Here is a 27021-nt window from a genome sequence, read left to right as displayed (position 1 = left end):
AGAAAAGGTGAAATAATAAGCATGTTATTCTGTGTTAACACAACTCATCAAGCATCTACCATGTGCCAGCAGAAGTGTTAGCTGCTTACAACATATCCAAACGTACACCAACTCAGTTCAGTGAGATTCAGTTGTTGTGTTTATATTATTATTAAACCAAGCCCAGAGAAGTTACACAATCTATTCTAGACCATAGCCACACAGATGCTAACTGGCAAATCTGTTTTGTGAGTCCAAGAAGCAGACTATGCCCTTGCTCAAAGATGCCAAGTTACATAGAAAGTAAGAGCTAGAGGAATTGTGATGTGTGAGGGCTTCTGTAGGGGGTGGGGGGGTAGAGGGCAGGGGCTAATAAAGCATGTGATCATTATGTATTAAATAAGAAAAAGAAATAACACTGACATCTATGCTCAGGATCTTCACTGGTGTTTTCTGACTTTGCTTTTTCTGGAACACATATTACCAGCACAGATGACATATTGAAGGGCCTGAAGCTGGTGGTCAATTGTGGGTTTACTGTGAACCCCTGGATTCAATGACTCTACCTTCTTTTACTTCCCAATGTGAGCAAGGATAAAGTTAATGGTGTATAACTAATGCTTTAATAAATTTTCAGCCACTACTGAGCTATTTGCAAATTGCTTGTCACTAACACTGGGTTTACTCACCCCACTCCCTTCCTTATAATCCACCACCAACTATTTCTTTATGACTTTGTGTTCCACCATGAGCAAAACACGGCAAATGTGAACAAAATCATGAAGTTTGCCTCTGCACTCCAGATGGTTGCTGAGTGCCAGGTTTGAGAAATCCAGTAAATCAGTGGTTGCAGGCTGCTAAATATCTGCTTAGGCGTGCCCCCACAAAATGACCTTGAGAGTTTCATCTCAGAACCCAGTCATAATTTACATGGTATTAAATCAAAGAGGAAGAAGTTTTCATCCCACCAATTATAGTTTATGCTTTTGAAACCCGATAATAAACAAAACTAAATTATTAGAGCAGAGGCATCTCTAGAATAAAAAGACAAAATGCAGGAGATGTTTGTGCCTTGTGTAGTATTGGTCTTAGTGCTTTAGCTCAACAGCATTCCCCAGTGGGGTTTTAGGAAACTAACGTTAATAGTACTATTTCAAAGATACATCTAAAGGCACTTCAGATATGTTAGATACTTCATCCAGTTAAAACCTGCACTTTCTTTAAAAAAAAAAAAAAAAGGATTTTACTTATTTATAGGAGAGGCACAAGCCAGGGGCAAGGGGATGGGATGCAGAGGGGGAGAGAGAAGCAGAGAGTGGGAAGCCCAGTCTAGGGGCTTGATTCCAAAACCCTGGGATCATGACCTGAGCAGAAAGCAGCCACTTAAATGACTGATGCTCGAGGTACCCCTAAAACTTCATTTTTGACAAATGAAGGTACTTTTAGAAGTAAAGTAAAGGATCTGGAAATGATATAATACATAATAAAATAAATTAAAGACTGATTAGTCTGGGAAAGAAAACATGGGTGGGAGAAGGTTTCCTTAAATACTTGTATATCCCTTTCATTTACTTCAATACCCATAAAAACTATTAGCCCCTATGGTGTGGGAGCTTGCCTTTTATTTTTTCATTATTTTTATTAACATATAATGTATTAATTGCCCAGGAGTACAGATCTGTGAATCATCAGGCTTACGCATTTCACAGCACTCACCATAGCACATACCCCAGTGTCCATAACCCCACCACCCTTTCCCTACCCCACCCAACCCCCAGCAACCCTCAGTTTGTTTTGTGATATTGAGAATCTCTTATGGTTTGTCTCCCTCATGATCCCATCTTGTTTCATTTTTGTCTTTCCTATCCCCCACAACCCCCGCCGTACCTCTCAAATTCCTCATATCAGAGAACTCATATGATAATGGTCTTTCTCTGATTGACTAATTTCATTCAGCATAATATGTTGTTGCAAATAGCAAGATTTCATTTCTTTTGATGGCTGCATAGGAATACTGTGTGTGTGTGTGTGTGTGTGTGTGTGTGTGTGTGTGTGTGTGTAACACATCTTCTTTATACATTCATCTGTTGATGGACATCTAGGTTCTTTCCATAGTTGGGCTATTGTATACATTGCTGCTATAAACATTCAGGTGCACGTGCCCCTTCGGATCACTACATTTGCATCTTTAGGGTAAATACCCAGTAGTACGATTGCTGGGTCATAGGGTAGCTCTATTTTCAACTTTTCGAGGAACCTCCATGCTGTTTTCCAGAGTGGCTGCACCAGTTTGCATTCCCACCAACAGTGTAGGAGGGTTCCCCTTTCTCTGCATCCTCACCAGCATCTGTCATTTCCTGACTTGTTAATTTTAGCCATTCTGACTGGTATAGATGGTATCTCACTGTGGTTTCGATTTGTATTTCCCTGATGCCAAGCGATTTTGAGCACTTTTTCATGTGTCTGTTGGCCATCTGGATGTCTTCTTTACAGAAATGTCTGTTCATGTCTTCTGCCCATTTCTTGATTGGATTATTTGATCTTTGGGTGTTGAGTTTGATAAGCTCTTTATAGATTTTGGATACTAGCCCTTTATCTGATATGTCATTTTTTAAGACCTTCTCCCTTTCTGTCGGTTGTCTTTTGGTTTTGTTGACTGTTTCCTTTGCTGTGCAAAAGCTTTTGATCTTGATAAACTCTCAATAGTTCATTTTTGTCCTTGCTTCCCTTGTCTTTAGCAATGTTTCTAGGAAGAGGTTGCTGGGGCTGAGGTCAAAGAGGTTATTGCCTGTGTTCTCCTCAAGTATTTTGATGGATTCCTGTTTCACATTGAGGTCTTTCATCCATTTTGAGTCTTTTTTTGTGTGTGTGGTATAAGGAAATGGTCCAGTTTCGTTTTCTGCATGTGGCTGTCCAATTTTCCCAACACCATTTGTTGAAGAGACTGTCTTTTTGTCCTTTTTTTTCCCTTCTCCTTCCAAATTAAAATTTCAAATGAGAGGCTTCCACATTGATCAACTGAACTTCTAAATGCCAGGTACCCATTTGGGATCTGACTTTTCCTGTTATAAATGAAACTGACCCCTCACCAATTAACTGCTTACATGCCCCGTGTACCCATGTGTGTAGAGTGTATAGTAGGTGTGTAGGGAATAAAGTAGAGTAAGCCTCACGCTGGAGACTGTCTTTTTTCATTGAACATTCTTTCCTGCTTTGTCAAAGATTAGTTGACTATAGAGTTGAGGGTCTATTTCTGGGCTCTCTATTCTTTTCCATTGATCTATGTGTCTGTTTTTGTGCCAGTACCATACCATCTTGATGATGACAGCTTTGTAATAGAGCTTGAAGTCCAGAATTGTGATGCCACCAACTTTGGCTTTCTTTTTCAACATTCCTCTGGCTATTCGAGGTCTTTTTTGGTTCCATATAAATTTTAGGATTATTTGTTCCATTTCTTTGAAAAAAGTTGCTGGTATTTTGATAAGAATTGCATTAAATGTGTAGATTGCTTTAGGTAGCATAGACATTTTCACAGTATTTGTTCTTCCAATCCATGTGCATGGAACATTTTCCCATTTCTTTGTGTCTTCCTCAGTTTCTTTCATGAGTACCTTATAGTTTTCTGAGTACAGGTTCTATGCCTCTTTGATTAGATTTATTCCTAGGTAACTTATGGTTTGGGGTACAGTTGTAAATGGGATAAACTCCTTAATTTCTCTTTCTTCTGTCTTGCTATTGGTGTATAGAAATGCAACTGATTTCTGAGCATTGATTTTATATCCTGATACTTTACTGAATTCCTATATGAATTCTAGCAGTTTTGAAGTGGAGTGTTTTGGGTTTTCCACATACAGTATCATATCATCTGCAGAGTAAGAGTTTGACTTCTTTGCTAATTCAGATGCCTTTTATTTCTTTTCGTTGTCTGATTGCCAAGGCTAGGACTTCTAGTACTTTGTTGAATAGCAGTGGTAATAGTGGACATCTCTGCCATGTTCCTAACCTTAGGGAAAAGCCCTCAGTTTTTCCCATTGAGAATAATATTTGCTGTGGGTTTTTCATAGATGGCTAGATGGTATTGAGGTATGCACCCTCTATCCCTACACTGTGAAGAGATTTGATTAAGAAAGAATGCTGTACTTTGTCAAATGCTTTCTTAGCATCTATTGAGAGTATCATAGGGTTCTTGTTTTTCTTTCATTAACGTATCATATTTCATTGATTGATTTGCAGATGTTGAAGTAAACTTGCAGCCCAGGAATCAATCCCACTTGGTCATAGTGAATAATCCTTTTAATGTACTGTTGGATCCTAGTGGCTAGTATTTTGGTGAGAATTTTTGCATTCGTGTTCATCAAGGATATTGGTCTGGAATTCTCCTTTTTGATGGGGTCTTTGTCTGGTTTTGGGATCAAGGTAATGCTGGCCTCATAAAATGAGTTTGGAAGTTTTCCTTCCATTTCTATTTTTTGAAACAGTTTCATGAGAAAAGGTATTAATTCTTCTTTAAATGTCTGGTAGCATTTCCCTGAGAAGCCATCTGGCCTTAGGCTCTTGTTTGTGGGGAGTTTTTTGATGACTGCTTCAATCTCTTTAGTGGTTATGGGTCTGTTCAGGTTTTCTATTTCTTCCTGGTTCAGTTTTGGTCATTTATACATCGCTAGGAATGCACCCATTTCTTCCAGATTGTCAAATTTGCTGGCATATAGTTGCTTACAATATGTTCTTATAACTGTTTGTATTTCTTTGGCATTGGTTGTGATCTCTCCTCTTTCATTCATGATTTTATTAATTTGGGTCCTTTCTCTTTTCTTTTTGATAAGTCTGGCCAGGGGATATCAATCTTATTAATTCTTTCAAAGAACCAACTCCTAGTTTCATTGTTCTGTTCTACCCTTCTTTTGGTTTCTATTTCATTGATTTCTGCTATGATCTTTATTATTTCTCTTCTCCTGCTGGGTTTAGGCTTTCTTTGTTGTTTTTTCTCCAGCTCCTTTAGGTGTAGGGTTAGGTTGTGTACTTGAGACCTTTCTTGTTTCTTAAGAAAGGCTTGTATCACTATATACTTTCCTCTCAGTACCACCTTTGCTGTGTGCCAAAGATTATGAACAGTTGTGTTCTAATTTTCATTTGTTTTCATGAATTTTTTCAATTATTCTTTAATTTCCTAGTTGACCATTCATTCTTTAGTAGGATGCTCTTTAGCATCCATGTATTTGAGTTCTAACATTCCTCTTGTGATTGAGTTCTAGCTTCAGAGCATTGTGGTCTGAAAATATGCAGGGAATGATCCCAATCTTTTGGTACCAATTGAGGTACCCAGGATGTGATCTATTCTGGAGAATGTTTCATGTGTACTAGAGAAGAATGTGTATTCTGTTGCTTTGGGATGGAAGGTTCTGAATATATCTGTGATGTCCATCTGTTCCAGTGTGTCATTTAAAGACTTATTTCCTCGTTGATCTTTTGCTTAGATGATCTGTCAATTTCAGTGGGGCAGGGGGAGGGGTGTCAAAGTCTCTTACTATTATTGTATTATTGTCAATGTGTTTCTTTGATTTTGTTATTAATTGTTTTATATAGTTGGCTGCTCCCATGTTAGGGGCATAGATATTTAAAATGTTTAGATCTTCTTGTTGGAGACCCTTTATGTATGATATAGTGTCCTTCCTCATCTCTTACTATAGTCTTTGGCTTACCATATAGCTGATCTGCTATAAGGATTGCCACCCAAGCTTTCTTTTGATGTCCATTAGCATGGTAAATTGTTTTCTACCCCCTCACTTTAGATTTGGAGGTATCTTTGGGCCTGAAATGAGTTTCTTGTAGGAGACCCTGGGTGGCTCAGTGGGTTAAAGCCTCTGCCTTCGGCTCAGGTCATGATCTCGGGGTCCTGGGATCGAGCCGAGCCCCACATCATCTTGCTTCCCCCTCTCTCTCTGCCTGCCTCTCTGCCTACTTGTGCTGTCTGTCAAATAAATAAATAAATAAAATCTTTTTTAAAAAATGAGTTTCTTATAGATATTGATGGGTTTTGTTTTTTAATCCATTCTGATACCCTGCGTCTTTTGATTGGGGCATTTAGCCCACTTACATTCAAGGTAACTATTGAAATATGTGAATTTAGTGTCATTGTATTGCCTGTAAGGTGACTGTTACTGTATATTGTCTCTGTTCCTTTCCAGTCTATCACTTTTAGGCTCTCTCTTAGCTTAGAGGACTCCTTTCAATATTTCCTGTAGGGCTGTTTAGTGTTTGCAAATTCTTTTAGGTTTTGTTTGCACTGGAAACTTTTTAATCTCTCCTTCTATTTTCAATGACAGCCTAGCTGGATGTAGTATTCTTGGCTGCCTGTTTTTCTCCCTTAGTGCTCTGAATATATCATGCCAGTCCTTTCTGGCCTGCCACGTCTCTGTGGATAAGTCTGCTGCCAATCTAATATTTCTACCATTGTATGTTATAGACTTTTTGTACCGAGCTGCTTTCAGGATTTTCTCTTTTTCACTAAGACTTGTAAGCTTTACTATTAAATAATGGGGTGTGGACCTATTCTTATTGATTTTGAGGGGAATTCTCTGTGTTTCCTGGACTTGTTGCTTGTTCCCTTTGCCATATTAGGGAAATTCTCTATTATAATTTGCTCTAATATACCTTCTGCCCCTCTCTCTCTCTTTCTTCTTCTTCTGGGATCCCAATTATTCTAATATTGTTTTGTCCTATGGTATAACTTATCTCTCGAATTCTCCCCTTGTGGTCCAGTAATTGTTTGTCTCTCTTTTTCTCAGCTTCTTTATTCTCTATCATTTGGTCTTCTATATCACTAATTCTCTCTTCTGCCTCATTTATCCTAGCAGTAAGAGCCTCCATTTTTTTTATTGCACCTCATTAATAGCTTTTTTAATTTCAACTTGGTTAGATTTCAGTTCATTTATTTCTCCAGAAAGGGATTCTCTAATATCTTCCATTCTCTAATATCTTTTTCTCTAATATCTTTTTCAAGCCCAGCTAGCACTCTGATAATCATCCTTCTGAACTCTAGTTCTGACATATTACCAATGTCTGTATTGATTAGGTCCCTAGCCATTAGTATGGTGAGTTTTTCCACTTGTCATTTTATCCAGTTAAGAATATATGAATGAGAGTAAAATACTAAAAATGTGGCAAAGACCCCAGAAAAATATACGCTAACCAAGTCAGAATAGACCTAAAACCGGGCAAGAAGAAAGTGGAAAAAAAAAATATGTGTATATATACACATATTAGATTGGTGAATAGAACGGAGCCACGTACTTGACTATGGGTGTATTCTAGTCTCTTAGAAGAAACTACCTCCCAAAATTTTAAAGAAAGAAAAACTTACATATATACATAAATAAAGGTAAACACGAAGAAGGGATGGAATATGACTGTAAAAATGACAATTTTAAAAAATCGTAAAAGAGGAATTGATAAGTTGGTTGGAAAAAGAAAAAAAGAGGAGAGAATGTGATCAGGCTAGAGCTAGATTTAGGGTATATATTTAGATTAGAAGAAATTGTATCCCAAAATTTTAAAGAAAAAAAACCTATATGTAAACAAAAAATAAGGTTAAATACAATGAAGGGATAAAATATGACTATAACAATGAGAATTTTAAAAAAGACTTTTTAAAAAAAGATTGATAAGATAAAATAGTTTTTAAAAAGTTAAAAGAGGAAAGAGGAAAAATTAAGAAAATAGAATGAGAAAAAAATAAAATTTTAAAGATTTAACATTGCATGACTAAAGGATCATGGAGAAAAAAGCCATTAATTCTACTTGTTGCTTTCCCCTAGCTCTGGAGTTCCGCAGTTCTCATTGATCAGAGAACTTGGTCTTGGCTGGATGTTCTTGCTGATCTTCTGGGGGAGGGTCCTGTTGCAGAGACTCTCAGATGTCTTTGCCAGAGGCAGAATTGCCCCTCCCTTGCCAGGGACCATACTAAGTAATCTCCTTATGTTTGCTGTAGGAGCTTTTGTTCCCTGAACACTTTCCGTATTATTTTGGGGGAGGAGAATGAAGGTGGTGGCCTCCCAGTCTCTGGCCCCATAGGAGCTGAGAGTTCAGGGTCCCACTCCTCAATGCACCCTTAGAGAAAAACAGTCAATCACTCCCATATCCCTGGTCTCTGGCCATGCCCCAAGCTCACCCAACCTATGACCGAATGTTTCTATCTCTGGCGCATGGCCCCATTTGGAGTCTCCAAACCCAGCACATTCCTGCCACATGTTCCCATGCTTCTCCTCCCAGAAGAGGAAGGAGGGGTTCTCTCAGGGTCTGCCACTTGTGGGGTCCCTGCTTGAAGGGCAGTGGTCCGACTGTGCCCCGGATCATGGTTTAAGGTAACCCTGAGCTGAGAGCTCACTTCTTGGCTCCAGCTCCACACTGTAGCCAGCCACCCCACTCCAATATCTGGCAGCTCTGTCGAACTCAGACACTCCTGGTCTTTCTGTGACCCCTCGGGTCCTGAGACCACACTGTCCCCACGAGAGCTCCACACTCAGCTTAGCCTCTGGAGCAATGTCCCTCAGTGGAGCAGACTTCTAAAAGTTCTGATTTTGTGCTTCACTGCTCCACTGCTTACCAGGAGCCAGTCCACCCACCCACGGTCTATCTTCCCGTCACTTCGGATTCACTTCTCTGCATTCACATCTCTCATTCCTACCTTCCAGAAAGTGGTTGATTTTCTGTTCCTAGAATTGCTTCTCTTCTTCTTTTCTATCTCCTGTTGAGTTTGTAGGTGTTTGGAATGGTTTGATAGCTATGTAGCTGAACTCCTGGGACCTAATGTTATTTCAGTCTCCTACTCTCCACCATCTTGCTTTCTCCCTCAGAGCTTGCCTTTCTTATTAAGCCTTCATGTTCCAGTTTACTTTGGCAACAGCTGCTCTACCCCTTTCTCTTTCACATACTCTTCACATCTAACCTCACCCATGAGAGTCAAGGGTCTCCTCATGCAGTTTCTTTAAGTATTCTGGATCTATTTCCAACATAGTATTGGTCACATTGGCTAATGATTATTTAGCTTGATCACTTTCCAAAGAGAAAGATTTTTAATATCCATTTCTACATTTAGGATCTGATACAAACTATGGTCAACAGACACATGGTAGATGAAAGAACAGATAAATAAATGAATGAATGAGTAGTATAAGGAAAGAAAAATAGACTTGCTCTCTATTATTCTCACCTTCTTCAACCACTGGGTAGAAAGATAAGATTGCCAGATTTAGCTAATAAAAATAAAGTATGCCCCATTAAATATGAACTTCAGATAAACAGTAAATCATTTTTTAAAGATTTATTTATTTATTCATTTATTAGAGAGAGAGCATGAGAAGGGGGATTGTAAGAGGGAGAAGCAGACTCCCTGCTGAGCAGAGAGCCCAATGCAGGACTCAATTCCAGGACTCCAGGATCATGACCTGAGCTGAAGGCAGTCACTTAACCACCTGAGCCACCCAGGCCCTCCCCATTTTTTATTATACTAAATAATGCCAGGGCATCTTGTATTTTATCCAGCAATCCTAAAAGTATAAAGATACAGATTTCAGCTTGACATAAGGGGGAAAAAGGCTTCTAGAAACATGATTGGTACAGGAAAATTTTTAGGGAAACAAGTTTCCAGATCTTATTATTTCAGCATGGGTACATGTCACAGGAGTTCTAGATGTATTCTTGCATTTGGTAAATCCATTCTCATCCCTTTCTTATTAAGCAGTACATTTTGATAAAAATGCATACAAATATATCTAGACTTTGAGAGTGAATATTTCATATGCAAATTATACAGTCCACATCCAAGTGGTTCTCTTAACTGCAAAACTCTATTGACCACACAGCTGTGAATTTCTTTTGGAAGGCTATCTTAAACTACAGTGCGTTATTGATGTATTTTAAATAAATTTAGGTTCAAGTTGATCAAACTACTTAATTCTAATTCCATCTCTGCCCTAAGTTGTTTTAACTCTGTGCCATAGCTGTGAAACACAAATTCTTATTATCTGCCTCACTAGATACCCTGTGGGTTGATGTGTTCAGTACAGTCAATATGTGCATTGCTTTGTAAAATGAAAGTTATTGATATTAATTATTATAATCGAGCTAGGAGTCATATCTTTATTAAATATTCCCATTTTTACCTTAATTTTGCATTTTTGTCAACTATGATTTCCAAAGAGATTAATATGTTCTAAGTAAATTAAACCCAAAGAAAGAAAAAATTATTATACATTTCATGTTTTGACAAAAATAATAATAATAATAATATCATGACACCAAATAAAATAGCAGGACTACCTGGAAGTCTCTTTAGCTACAAAATCATATTAAATTATTTCAAAATAACAAAAACATATAGCAACCAATAAGAATAACATTATTCTCCAAACTCTAATTAGTTATGATATACCAAATGATTATAATATACCACACAATAAAGAATAAAGATGTACTTATTGATATGAGTTTAAACCATGTGAAATTGCCATATTTTACCTACAAAAATGATAATATCACAAGGTTCAAAGAAAAATAACCCATTGTCTATGAATTTCCATAAAGAATGTGTCTTTTCTTTATTAGGAATGCTTTTCATCAGAAAGTGTATACTTCCTATCTAAATGTAAACTTTATATCTAAATGAAGGGAGATTTCAAATACAATGGTCTTTTAAAGTCTCTGAAAAAGGAGGGTATAATGGGAGAGTGCCTGTTACATAGTATTTGCTAAATAAGTATTGGTCTATAAAAAGTGAAATGAAGAAACTGAATGTTCTAGCTGACAGGCAAAGGCTTATTCTACATCAAATTCCAGTACCAATGCTGTTATTCTACTAGCATTTATGAAGCTGTTGTCATGTGTAAAGCATAATTCTAAGTGCATTGAACTCATTTATTACTCACAATCTTTTTTTCAAATTTGCAACAGGTATACACCTCTGTCTTCTGAATGTCAATTCTTTTTTTCCCCTCTTACAGAAAGGGAAAGTTCAAAGCAGAGGCTTAAGTAATTTGTCTAAAGTTACACAATCAGGTAATTTGAATTAGGAGAAATTCAAATCCAAGGGTTCAGTCTATGAACCAAACATTCTTAGTAACCATGTTACATAAATTGCACAGCAATCTACAGGAAATTTCTGTTGAAATATATTTGAAATATATTTGGCTTCTTCCTATAAAATTTTTTTAATTGAAATAGGGTTTCCAGATAAAACATAGGAGACCCAGGGCTGCCAGGTGGCTCAATCGATTAATATCTGACCCTTTTTTTTTTAAGATTTTTATTTATTTATTTGACAGAGAGAAATCACAAGTAGGCAGAGAGGCAGGCAGAGAGAGAGAGGAGGAAGCAGACTCCCTGCTCAGCAGAAAGCCCAATGCGGGGCTCGAACCCAGGACCTGGGATCATGACCTGAGCCGAAGGCAGCGGCTTAACCCACTGAGCCACCCAGGCGCCCCAACATCTGACTCTTGATTTTGGCTCAGGTCATGATCTCGGGGTCCTGAGACTGAGCCCCATGTCAGACTCTGTGCTGGGTGTAGAGCCTGCTAATATTCTCTCTCTTTCTTTCCCTCTGCTCTTCCCCAATCACTTACGTACATGTGCACATATGCACACTCTCTCACTCTCAAATAAATTTAAATAAAAAAATAAATAAGAGACACTGTTAAATTTGATTTTCAGAAAAATGGAAATTTTTGTTAATATGAGTATAAATATCTCATTTGATATTTGGGATATATGTATTCTAAAAATATAGTCAGTTTTTATCTAAATTTAAGTGGGTGTCCTCTATTTTAATTTTTTAAATGACAACTTTCAAATTAAAAGTAAAGTGAGTTTTGACATCCTGTTTTGCTGATATTTTTATGCTTAACATTCTCACCTAAATAGCAATCCTACCAGTTAGATTCAATTTATTTTCCAAATTGGCAGTAGATATGCACACCTGTCTTGTGAATGTCAACAAAATCCTTTGCCCTCCTAAATGTTACAAAAAGGCATTCTGACTCTCTATCATTAATGTTCTTTGGTTAAATCTGACCCAAAAAATTATCATTAATTGAAGTGATTAGTAATATAAGATTTATAACAGAGGGTAAATATAGAATTTTGCTGTTTATTTGAAACCTTAGGCTATTGGGCTGCAAAGTGAATTTTTAAACAAACTTTTAATTTCTGAAAATTTTGGATTTATAGAAGGGTTGAAAGAATATTTCACAGTTCTCTAAACCCACATACCCTGTGTTCCCCTACTGTTAACATTACTGTGGTATGTTTTCACAACTAAAAATCAAATATTAATACATTATTAACACATAAAGTTAATATTTTTTTATATTTCCTTATTTTTCACCCAATCTTCTTCTGTTCCAGGATGCATTGTCATGTCTCCTTAGTTTCTTCTTGGCTGTGACACTTTTTCAGACTGTCCTTGGTTTTGATGACCTTAAGAATTTCAAGTACAGGTCAGACAATTTTAAAATAGTCTTCCATTTGGATTTGCCTAATGACTTTCTCATGATTGTACAGGGGTTATGAAAGTTTGGGGAAAAGACCAGAGGTAAAGTGCTATTCTTACCAGATTGTATCAAAAGTATATGCTGCTAAGATCACTTATTACTTATTATATTAACCTTGTCACAATGCTTATCGGGTTTCTCTGCTATAAAGTTACTCTTTGTTTTTCCATTTTCATACTGTATTATTTTTTAAAAAGCCACTATATGGACTCCACAGTTAAGCGGTAAGGATTTGAGGAGTGCTATAGTCTAAATGTTTATGTTCCCCTCGAATTCATATGTTGAAATCCTAACCCCCAAAGGTGATGATACAGGGTGGGGATGCCTTTAGGAAGTGCTTCTGAGGGCACGAGGTGGAGCCTTCATGATTGGGATTAGGGCTCCTGAGACAACACAAAGCCCCCTCCACCATGTGAGGATAAAGGGAGAAATGAGGTCTAGCCTCCAGAATTATGAGAAATAAATTCCTGTTATTTAAAAGCCACCCAGTTTGTGGCATTTTGTTATAGCACCCCAAAAGGACTAAGACAAGGGGTGATATCTATGTAAACTATTTGGAATTCTTCTGCAAGTGAGATTAGTCTGTTCTTCCCATTCATTCATTCAGTTTTCATTTTTTATTCAATAATTTATTTATATCTGTATGGATGCATGAATATTTTATACTTTGTTTATAATCCAAAAGTGTATTATTTCTTTCATTGCTCAGTTTTTCCACCTTTGGCACTGGGAGCGTTTCAGTTGTTTCTTGTGTCCTTTTGACATACCCATATCATTTTGTTTTTTTAAGTACTTCTTCACTTTCTGACACAAGAAGCTCCAGATTACAATTGTTCCAGATTTGCCACTGGGACTTTTTCATATACTTGGTTCATATACCCTTTGACACAGCCCATCATTGTGTTTTGTTTTGATTTTAGCATTACTTTCTTTCTGACACTATAAAATGATCCAGGCTCATCTTGTTTATTCTCTGCCTTAAATCTCAAAACCATTTCTCCAAAGTGCCTTGGTGTCTTTTGTTAGTGTGTAATATGAGGTATCAAGATTTAGGTGCTAGGTGTACTTGTTGCTGTAAGGGAGTCATTGCCTTCACTCCGAAGACAGAGCTAGGACACGTATGTGTGCATACTAACCTGTGTATGTGCACACATGCATATTGACATCCACCTATATCTATATTAAAGGTAAACATGAATTCGCAATGAAGTTTCTGATTTTCATGGAGTACCACAGAGTTCAATCTAGACTCTACCCCACCCTTTGTTTGCCAGTAAGCTGCCATTACAACCATGAGGAACCTCCCTCTCATCATCCGCCATCCAATTACTTACTCATACCCATACGGTAATGTCAGAGTTGTTAACCCATGACCTCATGGCAAACAATTTTGCCAGGTAGGGCACGGTGATTAGGTACAGTTCCGAAGTTTGCAGTCCCCACTTATTTCCAGAGGTACTTATACTGGCACCTTTCTTTTTCCATTGCCTTCAATTATATCACATATTGCAATATGGATTATTTTATCACAGTCTGCATTCCTCTTGGGATCCCCCAATCTCCTAATTGACTTTTTGTCATTATTTACATATAATTAAGATTCATTCTTTGTGGTCTAATGTTCTATGGGCTTTTACAAATGTGTAGTGCCATGTATCCAGTATCATACAGACTTGTCCCACCTATAAATCCCCTATGCTTATCTATTCAACCCTTCCCCTTTTTCCTAACTCCCTGAAACCATGGAGCTTTAGTTTTACTTTTCCAGGATGTCATATAAATAGGATAATAAAGTACAGAGTCTTTTCATACAGGCTTCTTTCACTTAGCAATATGCATTTAGGATTCATCCATGTTCTGAGTGAATGAGCTTGATAGTTCATTCCATGTTATCTCTGAAGAGCATTCCATTTTATAGATGTACCACCATTTCTTTATCTGTTGAAAGACATGTTGATTATATCCAGCTTTTGTCAATTCTGAATAAAGCCACACATACACAATTTTGTGATGACACAAGTTTTCAAATCATTTGGGTAAATATCTAAAAATGCCTTTGCCAGAGGAACCCCTCAAGGGCTGTGGGACTCCAGAGGCTCCTAGCCATGCTTGAGGGTGAGCCTTTTAAAGAGATACTTGCCCAGCTTCGAAGCCAGCCAGCCAAACTGCAGACGTTAGTTAGGTGTTCATCATCTTCTTGATGAGTTTCACCTTCTTATCTAGGAAGTGGCTCTCCAGGAAGCCATGGAGTTGGAGGTCTGTGCAGGCAGGACCCAGGATCTGCAGACCGAAAAGGACTGGTTCAGTTTCTTCCCTAGGTCTATTGCAGTCTGCATGGCTCCAGGGTTTTACCCTATTCATTTTGGTATAACTTCTGCAGGTCCTGGAAGAAAGCGCGGCCACACACTGGTTTTGCATATTCAAGATGCTGAGAGCCCTCTCAATTCTCTTTGGGCAACGCGGGGAAAAAGTGGTCCATGTCCTCCAACACCATAACATCCTGGACCAAAGAGAAGCCCAGAAACAGGTAAGTGTAAAGACCCAGAGATGCATGTTGACCAGGTGTTTGTCACTGGCTCCCCCTCAGTGTAATAAATCTGAGGAATCTGGGAGCTGGTGGTTGATTGGCAATAAGGGGCCAAGCTTGAAAAACAGTGTTGGGGTTCTTACCAGAAGTAGAGGATGGCCGAGAGGATGGATTTGAAGGTTGCCACAGGAAAAGAGGTTGGGAGGGGTTAGAGGCTGGAAGAAGGGGCGTTCCTGGGTTGGTCCCATCCAAACACTGTTGAAACAACAGTTAGATCCATGTGACCCTGGATGCACTGCCTGTATGTGGATTTTTTTAATAGTACAGTACTGTAGATGTTATTTTTGCTTCCTTATGATTTTCTTAAAACATTTTCTTATCTCTAGCTTACTTTATCATAAGAATAAAGTATATAATATGTTTAACATACAAAATATGTGTTTATCAACTGTCTGTGTTACTGGTAAATCTTCCAGTCAATGGTAGGCTGTTAGTACTTAAGTTTTGTGCGAGTCAAAAGTTATGGGGGATTTTTGATGGCTCAGGGGTTGAGGCCCCTAACCCCCACATTGTTCAAGAGTCAACTATAATGCTAAATGTAAAAATTTCATCAAAAAGTCAAAGTAGAATTTTCTAACTTCTTATTTATAAAAAACATTACTGAAATAAAATTTGTATCAGGAGCAGTAAAAAATAGGGCATGCAGACTTCCTGAAACATTCATCTGCAGCTTATTTTTGTAGTGGGTGTATACTAGCGTCTCTTAATAATAATGCTCTTTGAAAAACCATGGTCTTCAGTGTACTCAGTGTTTTTACAGACTCTTCATACCACAACCGTGATTCTTAAGTAGGGCCATTGATAACATCCCTGAGCCAGCTGGTAGGTCTGAACACATGAAAATGTTTTAAAAGATGTGCTCACTGCTATCTACCGACCTTTTAGAAAAAGCCCAATGTCTGTATGTTTTATGGACAGTGCTCACAATAGAAGCTGCTCCTTTAATCTCTGAGACATGTTCTGATGCAGTCTTGCCAAATCAGGACTTTTATTAGACCATTATAAACATGAGAATCGGCATATTCAAGATGTTCTTTATTGTAAAAACTCTCTAACAATAATCCAGGAGACTGTCATTTAAGAAACGAACAAAATGGTGCAGTGTCTAATCGTCGAATCAGATCCTACTCTTTTACAGTTGAGCAAGGTCCTGAAATTTAAAATTCTGAATAATGGCTGATCCTGCATTACCATTTCACAAGGGCAGCAAATCATTTTATCTAGGGTGAAGTACAAACAATAAGAGATAGCCTTATGGCATATTTTTTATTTGTTTACAAACAGTAAGTAACCCAGCACAGAACTCGTCAGGATCCCTTATGGTGCTTGGTTTAGGATAAAATAAAAGCCTCTGTGTCTGTTATGAATACAAATACTGGGACACACAGGCACTGGCAACAAACTTTTCATTATAGTCTCAATTTTCTGGGGAGAAGCTCTATTCAATTATTCATTAATAGTATTTAAAGGCAAATTCACAAATTACAAAAACATAATTATTATATAATCCCCAAGGAAATAAAAATCAATATTTACCCACAGATGTACAAGAAAAATAAGTGAGCCTAAGGAACCTATTATTCACAATAGCCAAGCTATGGAAACAACCTTAGTGTCCATCAACAAATAACCAAGAAAATTATAGAGATTTTAGAAATAGATAGGTATTAATATTTTATATAAAATAAAATACAACTCAGCTATAAAAAAGTAGGAAAAACAATTCAGCTATAAAAAATGTGACAACCTGAGTGAACCTGGAGAGCATTGTGCTAAGTGAAATAAGCCTGATAGAGAAAGACAAATACTGTGGGTATTGTAAGTACATGGTAAATAATGTTACAATGAACAAGGAGATGCAGATATCATCTCAAAACAGTGATTTCATTTCCTTTGGATAAATAACCAGAAGTGGAATGGGCTAGATCATCTGGTAATTCTATTTTTAACTTTTCGAGGAACCACCATACCGTTTCCCATAATGGTTATACCAATTTACATTCCCACAGTGCACAAGTGTTCTCTTTTCTCCATCCCCTTGCCAGAACTTGTTATCTCTCATCTTGTGATAATAGCCATCCTAACAGGTGTCAGATGATATCCCATTGTTCTTTTTTTAAAGAATGTAGAGAAATTTATTGCCATTTCAAAGTATAACTCAGATGAATCAGGCCAAAAAAAAAATCATTAACATTAAAATACATTATTTAACCGGATTTGTCTTTAGAAGATTTCTCTTTTGATAGGCAATTCTGCACCTAATATAGTATAATTTGGTATAAACATATTGTGGATATTTTTAAAGGCCTATGAAAAGATATTTCATGATGTCCATCACAAGTAAATAATAATATATGTTCATATAAGTTGATAGATGGATTGTAATTTTGAATTTGTACAATGTTCTAGAAAACTTCTTTCTTCACCAATTTTTATCAAATTGGGTATTCCTATTGTGCTGCATTTGTCAAAATGAGCTCAATAGAACGTGTTTCTTTCATATATGTCAAGTTGCATCTGTTCAAACTATGGAGTTCCCCACACAAAAACCAACATATGTGTTACTGAAACACTTGCTATTGTGGCTGTAAAATATTAATTTCCCTAACATATAGCATTTAGTTTTAAAATATTAGTCCCTTCACCCATAGTATTTCCATAAGCCTATTTGTAGCCCCCAAAATCACCAAAATGGAAACAAACACTCCCTCTTGCCATCCCCCTGCCCTCTTTTACTCCTTTAGAGGCCAAAAAACTTTTTCTGTAAAGTTAGGAAAATATCTAGATAGGAAATATGTTAGACTTTTCAAGCCCTGTTGCATCCATTCAGTTTTGCTGTTGGCAAGAAAGAAAAAAAAAACACAGACAGGGCTGCCTGGGTGGCTCAGTCAGTTAAGCAGCTGCCTTGGGTTCAGATCAGGATCCCAGTGTCCTGGGATGGAGCCCTGAATTAGGCTCCCTGCTCAGAGGGGAGCCTACTTCTCCCTCTCTCTTTGCCCCTCCCCCTATCTGTGCTATCTCTCTCTCTCTCTCTCAAATAAGTAACTAAAATCTTAAAAAAAAAAACACGCACACCACCATAGACAACGCTACAGTAAGTGAATGAACATGACTGCCTATGACCCACTCTACGTTGGAGTACTACAATTAAATCTGCTCATATTAAATACAGAACAAGATATATCTTAGAGTCTAAAATAAAGGTAGACTTTTTCTTTCAGAGTCCTTTAGGAAAAGCATTATGTAATGCCTGAGAAATATCATCTACTTAAATATAGCCTCACAGTTTCATTCTTTTCTCACCCTGAGATAGTTATTGAGAAAGGGTAATCTGTGGCCCAGTGAAACATCTTTGGGGACATATATTACTTAAATAGAAAGTGATATTACTTCTACCATTATAAGAACCCCAGTTCCCAAATAATAGCAACCCTTGGGTAAGAAGCAAGTGTCTGCAGCATGCCTCCGACATACTGAATATTAAAGGATAGTGAGTTCTTCTGGCAGAGACTGCGGCAACTCACGGTTGTGTTTTCCTTTCTGTAGAGGGATGAAATTGTCCATTATTTTTCTTTGTATCAAGTAAGGTGAGGACTCAGAAAATGCATTATCAGGTGAGATTTTTGTACAGGTAACTGGATCCAAAATGAGTAGAACCCTTTCAGCCATTTTTTCTGCTGGGGTGCTGCAGAATTTAACTGTTGATGGAATCTTCTTTTGACTGTTAGTGCCAACATTATCCAGTAGATGGGCATTTACTGCTTTCACCAGCTTGGGATGTGTTGATGCTAGTCCTGCTCTGGTATGAGGATTTGTACTAGAGTGGCAGGTATGCTCTCTTCCCCCATTACAAGGAGACTAAGAGCTTCTCCAACAACTTCTGAGTGACTGTCATTTCCTGATGAAACTTTTCCCGTTCACTCAGTAGATTTTGAATAGGGCTCTGTGTGTCACGGCTTTGATGCTGTAAACCTGCTCTGGGTTGGTTAAGTTATCTACTATAATCCTTCTTCTGAGGAATTTATTTGGCCACACATCACAGTATATTGACATAAGTTCTAACTATTCAGAAAGTTGAACTGTGTTTTGACCTAGGGCTTCATTTTCTTTTCTCTCTTTCTTTCTTTTCTTTTTTTTTTTTTTTGTAAGGTTTTATTTATTTATTTGACAGAGAGAGAGAGAGATCACAAGCAGGCAGACAGGCAAGCAGAGAGAGAGAGGGAAGCAGGCTCCCCATCCAGCAGAGAGTTTGATGTGGGCCTCGATCCCAGGACCCTCATATCATGACCTGAACCAAAGGCAGAGGCTTAACCCACTGCCACCCAGGTGCCCCTCGGGCTTCATTTTCTAAAATAAGCCGATTTGGGGGCTTCTAAGTGGCTCAGTCATTAAGCATCTGCCCTTGCCACAGGTCGTGATCCCAGGGCCCTGGGATTGAGTCTCGCAACAGTTTCCCTGCTCAGCCGGGAGTCTGCTTCTCCTGCTCCCTCTGCCTGCTGCTATCCATACATGTTCTCTCTCTCTCTTTCTCTCTCTTTCTCTCTCTCCATCAAATAAATAAATAAATTCATCTTAAAATAAGATAAAATAAAATAAGCCAACTTTTTCTTACAGGCTAGACAAAGTGATAGTGAAGTTCATCACCAAAAGAAGCCACTAGCAACTTTATTTAAACTCACAACTGACCTCTGTACACTGAGCTGGTTTGAAAGATCTTTGTCCTGTAGTAAACTTTAAGAGTTCTTGAGCTTTCCAGTATATTCTTTACCTCAGATAGTTCCTTTCTGGGTTCTACGACTCCCTCTGACTGACCAAGGAAGTCTCCCCTAGCGTCCCAGAGACTTAACCTTTCCATTTTGGGGGGGGGATATCATGGGTTATAGCAGTGTTGGGAACTAATATTCTTTTTTTTTTTTTCTTTTTCTTTTTCTTTTTTTTATTTTGTTAACATATAATGTATTATTAGCCCCAGGGGTACAGGTCTGTGAATCTCCAGGTTTACACACTTCACAGCACTCACCATAGCACATCCCCTCTCCAATGTGCATAACCCCACCACCCTTTCCCTACCCACCTCCCCCGGCCACTCTCAGTTTGTTTTGTGACATTAAGAGTCTCTTATGGTTTGTCTCCCTCCCGATCCCATCTTGTTTCATTTATTCTTTTCCTACGCCCCAGATTGTGTCTCCACACCTCATATCAGGGAGATCATATGATAGTTGTCTTTCTCCGATTGACTTATTTCGCTAAGCATAATACTCTCTAGTTCCATCCATGTCATCGCAAATGGCAAGATTTCATTTCTTTTGATGGCTGCATAGTATTCCATTGTACATATACACCACATCTTCTTTATCCATTCATCTGTTGATGGACATCTAGGTTCTTTCCATAGTTTAGCTATTGTGGACATTGCTGCTATAAACATTCAGGTGCACGTGCCCCTTTGGATCACTACATTTGTATCTTTAGGGTAAATACCTAGTAGTGCAATTGCTGGGTCATAGGATAGCTCTATTTTCAACTTTTTGAGGAACCTCCATACTGTTTTCCAGAGTGGCTGCTCCAGCTTGCATTCTCACCAACAGTGTAGGAGGGTTCCCCTTTCTCTGCATCCTCACCACATCTGTCATTTCCTGACTTGTTAATTTTAGCCATTCTGACTGCTGTGAGGTGGTATCTCATTGTGGTTTTGATTTGTATTTTCCTGATGCCGAGTGATGTGGAGCACTTTTTCATGTGTCTATTGACCATCTGGATGTCGTCTTTGCAGAAATGTCTGTTCATGTCCTCTGCCCATTTCTTGATTGGATTACTTGTTCTTTGGATGTTGAGTTTGCTAAGCTCTTTATAGATTTTGGATACTAGCCCTTTATCTGATATGTCGTTTGCAAATATCTTCTCCCATTCTGTCAGTTGTCTTTTGGTTTTGTTAACTGTTTCCTTTGCTGTGCAAAAGCTTTTGATCTTGATGAAGTCCCAATAGTTCATTCTGGCCCTTGCTTCCCTTGCCTTTGGTGATGGGGAACTAATATTCTTACAGTTTCAACTTCCACTGTTTTTTTTGTGAAAATCTTCCTTAGTTGAACTCCCAGGATCTCTGATGGAACTGCTTTCTTTCATGGATTCTGAAGGATGTGATGTTTTATGGGTTGGACACCAGCCATAACTTCAACAGATTTAGGTGGCTCCTCAGTTTCTATTCCATCCCCTGCTCCTCAGACTGGGTTGGTTTCTAAACTTTCAAGAGTAGTCATTTTTTTATCCAATGAAAATGCACCTCCAGATTTCTACTGAAAGCTGAAGTTCCTTACTTTTCTGATTTCAGAAGACTGCACTTTACAGATTGCTGGGCTCTGTGTTGCAGAGTTAACTGCTCCACACACACCTTTTCCATTCCTAAGCTGATCTGCCCAGACCTCCCTGATATCCAGCTGCACGGTCACATTTGAGTTTTTATCTGAATTTCCCTGATGGTTAGTGGTGTTGAACACCTTCTGATGTATCTGTAGGACATTTTTATGTGTTCTTTGGGAAAACGTCTATTCAGATTATTTGCCCATGTTTTAATTAGACTACTTGTGTTTTTCCTATTGAGTTGTAGGAATTCTTTTTTTTTTAAGATTTTATTTATTTATTTGACAGAGAGAGATCACAAGTAGACGGAGAGGCAGGCAGAGAGAGAGAGAGGGAAGCAGGCTCCCCGCTGAGCAGAGAGCCCGATGTGGGGCTCGATCCCAGGACCCTGAGATCATGACCTGAGCTGAAGGCAGAGGCTTAACCCACTGAGCCACCCAGGCGCCCGTGTAGGAATTCTTTATATATTTCAGATACTTATCCCTTATCAGATACATGGCTTATAAATATTTTCTCCCATTCTATGTGTTGGCTTTTCTTTTCTTTTTCTTCTAAGAAAAATGTTTTTATTATTTTATTGCTAATATTTCATTGCAGCTTTTATATGAGCAAAGCATTTATTTTGATATTAAATAAGTCATACTTTTCAACATACAAAAGAGTACTCTTCTACCTGTAAAATATATTTATGGAAAAGGTCACTAAGTCCTTTATTGTATAAAGAATTTTCTCTACTCTGAAAGCAAACCTCCAAAGCACTGATAGGTTGAATAGTATCATTATGGGGGTACCTGGGTAGCTCAGTCAGTTGAGTGTCTGACTTGATTTTGGCTCAGGTCATGATCTCAGGGTCCTGAGATTGAGCCCCGTGTTGGACTCAGTGCTGGGCCTGGAGCTTGGTTAGTCTTCTCTCTTCCTCTCCCTCTACCCGCTCTCTCTCTCTCGCTCTCTCTCTCTCCAGAAAAAGAAAGAAAGAAAGAAAGAAAGAAAGAAAGAAAAAAGAAAGAAAGAAAGAAAAAAGCATCCTTTTGCAAAAGTCAGACTTTATGTTGACTGAATTAATTAGAATTAATTAAACAATAAATATTTATTATATACTTACATGTCTTAACAGATATTATGGAAAATTCAAAGTATAATAAGTTCCCTGCCTGTGAAGAGTTTATAATCTCATGTGGAAATGAATAGTTGATTTCATTATTTGGATAAAACTTTGGTTTTTCATTTCATTATCATTTCTTTTACTATACAGAGGCATTTTGCTTTGATATAGTTATTCCCACTGATTTATTTTTGCTCTTGTTTCTTATGCTTTGACTATCATATCCTTAAAATCATTGCCAAAACCATTATCAAGGAGCTTTTCCTTGTGTTTTCTTCTAGGAATTTTATGGTTTGAGATTTTACATTTAATCTTTAACCATTTTGAGTTATTTGTTTTGAGTGTGTTAGATAAAAGTCCAGTTTCATCCTTTTACACAGGAATATCCAGTTTTCCAAGTACCGTTTATTAAAGAGAATATCTTTTCTCATTGAGTATTCTAGGCTCCCTTGTCAAATATTAGTTGACCACATACATATGAGCTTATGTCTAGGCCAGACAGTGCCACCAGCTTGGCTCGACAGATGGACAGAACAACTGGCTGGAACATCTGCTCCAGTGTCCCTCAGAGGAGAACTGCAATCTGCCAAGACCTGGGTGCCAGGTGCTATAAGCCCCACTCCTCCTCTCTATTTCTATCTGATCTCCAATGGTCAAGCCCTGCAGATTTCCTCAGTGATTCCTGAGAGGTGAGACCTGAGTGGACCTCCTAGAAAGTGCCTCAAAATGCTGAGGGAGATGGGTGTTCATCTTGGGCCCCTTTTTTTTCCACTGGAGAAACCTAGATCCAGAGGGGCTATCTCAGTGCAATGCAGTGTTGTTCTTGGGGGGGGGGGGTGTAGAGGGGGGTGGGGAAAGCAATGAATGCAGTCAGAGTGTAGCCACTCCTCTTACCAGTCAAACATGGTCCTGTTTGGTCTCTGTGGTCCAACGCGTCCTTTAACCTCATCTCCAGTTTCTGGGATTTTCACAATGGTGTCTTATCTATGGATAATTACTAGTTGGTCTTCTTGTGAGGGAGACCAAACTTGGGAATGACCTATGTCGAAATCTTGATACTATCACTCCTATGATGACATTTTTTTTAACAAGGTAGACATATTTGAACTGTGATAACATATTAAGTTGGAATACAAATTATTTATAACTCCAGTTTATAATGTACATTCTAGTTTGTGGCTACCTTCAAAAAGCAAGCAATTTCATATTCAGTTCAGTTACCTACAAACAAATGTAATTCTCCTGAGAAACGTAGGCCCTCCTTTCTCTCACTCTCTCTCTTTCTCTCACACCCACACATGAGTACACATGCTTGGGCTCTTCTGCCTTCCTTCTGTCCCCATGCATTTCTCACCTTTAGTGATTAAACCATATGAAATAATTATCTATTTACAAAAGTCAGAACTATTTTCACAGATGAACATCTAATCTGTTTCTTAAAGACCTCTATGGGAAAGAAAGTTTTCAATATCCAGTTTTACATTTTAAATGGTTTTTGCTAGCAAATTTTCCTCTTAATAAGCTACAATAAATGTTGATTCTGATTTGTGACAGATGGTTCATCTCTAAGAACCCACAATACTGATTTCAATGTTTTTAAAAACTTGCAAAAATAGGTACCACAAGAAATTCATCCAGACCTATATTCCACAAAGTCTTTTCCTAAATTGTTGTATAAGTATATATTCATATTTTAATGAAGCAAAAATGACTTTGATCTCATAAATAAGACTCACTACAGGCTTTTCCACCAGAGAATACGTCTTTCTCTGCATGTAATTTGAATTGCTCCTGAATGTAATTCAAGACCAGTTTGTGAAATTTTATTAAATAGCTAGACGTTTTGTGGCTATTAAAACCAGCACTTCCTTTTGGATTACTCTTTAAGTTGGTATTAAATGAAAAGAATAATCGTTAAGGTGTTAAAAGAAGGCTTAATGTTTTCTACAATGTGAACATTGCTGGTTATCTCTGATTAGCGTTGTAGCTCACCAACATCTCATTTGGTTTTCATCAGCTCCAATTCTAAAAAGGGTCATATGGGGAAAGATTGAATAAAGAAGCAGTGGTTTATGGTAAATAGCTAGAGATAGGAATTGGTTCTGTTAGCTCAACTTGTTCCTCATTAAAAGGAGATTAGGGATAGAGGACAAATGAGAAAGTGAAGAATGGGTCAAAGAGGTACAAAAACAAAGGCTAACTTTTTTTAACCCTAAACAATAAGTTCTCAATTAGAAATTAACTTCATGCCACATAAACAGTGGTTTGGTTTGGTTTTGTATGTGCGGGATTTTGTATGTTTATTTTCTCTAACCAGAGTCACCTTATAGCTCTCAGCACTTCTCTGGCACACTGAATAATCCACGCTCAACATGAGCTAGTGGACTGTTGAAAGAAGAATGGTGCCCTCAGCATGAAAAGCAGGAGGAAAGTGAGTTAGGACTCTAAATCAATATGTCATCATGTTTTATATGTGTTGTTCATTAGAACAAAGAGAAAGGAATAAGGAGTTTAGTATTTAAAATTTTCACTTGGTTCATTAAAATTTCTCTTGCCCAACAAATATAGGTCTAGAATATAGTGTGGCAAAGACACCTCACCAATTATTTCATGTACTCTTACACTTCCCAGCCCTTCTGCAGTTAGGTGAGGCCATATGAGTAGTTCTGGTCAATGGAATTACATGTCTTTTCCAGAGCAAAACACTTCATTCCCAGTGAAAGGTTTTATGGAGCGTTCTTTGCCCATCACATGGGTGGGGAAGAAGCCATGTGTTCCAGATGGTTCCGCTATAAGATAGTGGGGCTTCTGTCAGCCAAAATCTCTGAGTGACTGAATCCAAGGCACTACACAACTTTAGCTTTGCCCTAGATCTGTTTCATGAGCAAGAAGAAAATATTGTTGGGTTAAGCCACTGAGATTTTAGGGTTAATTCATTGCTTCTGTATATTATAACAAAACTTCAAGAATAATGAAAGAACTGTAAGAACAATGCAAATAAAAGGGAGTTGTTTTTCCTCCCAGCCCCTCCCCCATAGAAACACAATTTAGAAACAACAGCCAGTCTGACACCATCATGTTTGCATGACTATGAGCATAATGTTTGTGATGAAGATCAGAAATATCACCAAAGATATTTACACATGTATACACTTTCACACCTACACATATATTTAAACATGCCCTAAGGATACTATGTTCTGTGAGATTTAAGATAGAGCAGTTGAAAATCAGTATACATCACATTTTCATGTCCTTTTTTTGGGTGAATGAAGGTCTTAGACACTAATGTGTGACTGTCCTTGAAGATATTATGTTTAGGTGTCTATCTCCAACATCATTTGACAGATGTGATTAAGAGATGTCTAGAACTGTTATTAAACACAAAACACACAGGTAAACATCCAGAGAAGGCTTTCCAGATGGTCTTTGGGGAGTGTAAAATAAATTCTTCATGAAAAAATGGACTCTACCATCAATCATCTGTTCCTGACTATAATAAGTGCATCCTTCCCCTTGTCTCAATTGTTCTATTAATAATTTGCTGCTATGTCCTAAATTCTCTTACTAGATGTTATTTTTTCAATGTTGACATGATTTATTATTGGGAAAGGCAGTTTATAACATTCTGTAACTAATGGATTAAAACACTTGCTACATTTTGGGGGGATGCAAAACTCCTGATGCATACATCAGAAGAATAAATGGATGACTACAGGAATATAGGAATAATACATCTAAAAATGCTGGTACGTTAAAAAAAAATCCTTATCCTAGTGTACAGTGCAAACTACACAATACCACAGTTGGCTGGTACAGAGGAGATCATCAGAAATGGTCTGAGTCGAACATAATCATATGTTTCCCTAAGATTTGAGACCCAGCAAGTGTGATCACTCCTTCCTAGTAGCTGCTGAAAGTCAAGTTTTCTACTATGTAAAGAAAAAAGTCTTAAGTAAGATGAAAAACAAATACAACAGATATAAAGTTTTGTTGTACAAGATAAGTACATTCTAGAGGTCCCCTGTAAAAAAAAAATGTGGGGGCACCTGGGTGGCTCAGTGGGTTAAAGCCCCTGCCTTCGGCTCAGGTCATGGTCCCAGAGTCCTGGGATGGAGCCCCCATTGGGCTCTCTGCTCAGCAGGGAGCCTGCTTCTTCCTCTCTCTCTCTCTCTACCTGCCTCTCTGCCTACTTGTGATCTCTGTCTGTCAAATAAATAAATAAAATCTTAAAAAAAATGTGTCTATTGGACATTGAAAACTTACTTTCCCACAGAGGACCTTAAAAAACAGATTAGATGGTTATCTGTGAGAACAGTTCTGACTTTTGCAAATAGCTAACAATTTGTGCTGTATATTTAAAAATCTGTTGAGAGGGTAGATCTCAAGTTAAGTGCTCTTAGCACAGTAAAATTAAAAATTTTTAAAGCTAATGCACATAAAGACACTGAGAT

Source organism: Lutra lutra, chromosome 11 (genome assembly GCF_902655055.1).
Source record: "Lutra lutra chromosome 11, mLutLut1.2, whole genome shotgun sequence".
NCBI lineage: Eukaryota > Metazoa > Chordata > Mammalia > Carnivora > Mustelidae > Lutra > Lutra lutra.
This window is presented reverse-complemented; position numbering follows the sequence as displayed.